The following is a 1,669-nucleotide window of genomic DNA, read 5'->3' on the forward strand; positions in this document are numbered from 1 at the left end:
AAACAAACAAATGTGTCTTGGAAACAAGTGTAACCAAGATGAATTCTCCTTAGAGGCAAGGATGGTGAAACTGCCTCAAACACTTTGGACATGTTGATAGAGGCCAGTTCTTGGAAAGAGACATTGTACTTGGAAAGGTGGAGGGTAGCATAAGAGAAGACCTCCAACAAGATGGATTGACCCAGTGACTATATCAGTGGGTTCAAATATGTGAGAGATGATGATGGTGGCACAGAATAGGGCAGGGTTTAGAGCCACTGTTCCTAGGATCTCTATGAGTTGTAGTGGACTCTGTACCAGACAATAGTCTTTGATATTCTGCTATCTTCCCTCACTTGTCTGCAGGTAAGATTGTATCATCTGCATAACATGGGTTGTTGATGCTGCTTCCTTCAAGCCTGACACCATATTCTTCACATAGTCCAGTTCTTGAATGATTTGCTCAGCATGCAGGTTGAACAGATAAAAGAATATAATCCCAACACCTTTCCTGATTTTAAGCTGTGCAGCATTCCCTTGTTCTGTTGAAATGATCACTTCTAGGACCTATACAGGTTTCTCATGAGCATAATTGCCTTAGAAGCTGCCATTCTTCAGAATCCACATCCCATACCATACACAAAAATCAGCTCAAGGTCTATCAGAGACCTGGAAGTAAAGCCTAAAACCCTTTATAAAGTTTATAAGAGACAAACTGGGATCAAGCTGAGAAGCCCTAGTCTACAGTATAAAGAGACTACCAAATGTAGCCAGAAATGCACAATCTGAAGAGGATAAAATTGATGAATGGGACCTTCTAAAGAGTAAATCCCTGTGTGCATCAAACATTTTTTCCAACAGGGTTAAAAGAAAACCAGTTGACTAGGAACAAACATTTGACAGTACCATCTCAGACAAGAGTCTCATAACAAGAGTTTACAGAATACTCCTGGACCTCTGAAACAAGAAAAAAAAACCTGAAAACAAATTACAAAATGGGCAAAAGATGTGGAAAGATTTTTCACAGAGGAAGATGTTCAAGTGGCAAACAGACACATGAAGAAATGCTCAAAATCACTGGCCATAGGAGAGATGCAAATCAAATCCACAATGAGATACCATCTCACTCCAGTAGCAGTGACAAAGTTTAACAGGACGACAAGTAATGAATATTGGAGAGGATGTATCAATATAGAAACTCTTTTACATTGTTGGTAGGACTGTAAAATGGTACAACCACTCTGCAGGCAGTTTGGCGCTTCCTCAAAAAGCTGAACAGAGAAATTAATATAACCCAGTTATTCCACTGTTTGGAATATACCCTGAGAAAATTAAAACTGAGGCACAATCAGAGACTTGTACACCAATGTTCATAGCAGCATTATTCACCATCACAAGAACATGGAAATAGCCCAGAGGTCCAACCAAAATTGAATGGATTGAGAAATTATGGTATATTCATACAATGGAATACTACGCAGCATGCAGGAGCAATGATTTTATAAATTATTACCTAACTTGGGAGGGACTGCAGAGCATTATGTTGAGTGATCTAACTCAGTCCCACAAGGACAAATATTGTATAAAACCAGTTATTGTAGAATGAGTATGAGGATTCGAAGTGGGGTGAGGGTAGAAACAGAGGGATAAGGATGTGCAGGGGTTGGGGGATTAATCATGGGGTTATACA

This window comes from Elephantulus edwardii, unplaced genomic scaffold (assembly GCF_000299155.1).
Source record: "Elephantulus edwardii isolate Elephantulus edwardi_28Jun2011 unplaced genomic scaffold, EleEdw1.0 scaffold00030, whole genome shotgun sequence".
NCBI classification, from domain to species: domain Eukaryota; kingdom Metazoa; phylum Chordata; class Mammalia; order Macroscelidea; family Macroscelididae; genus Elephantulus; species Elephantulus edwardii.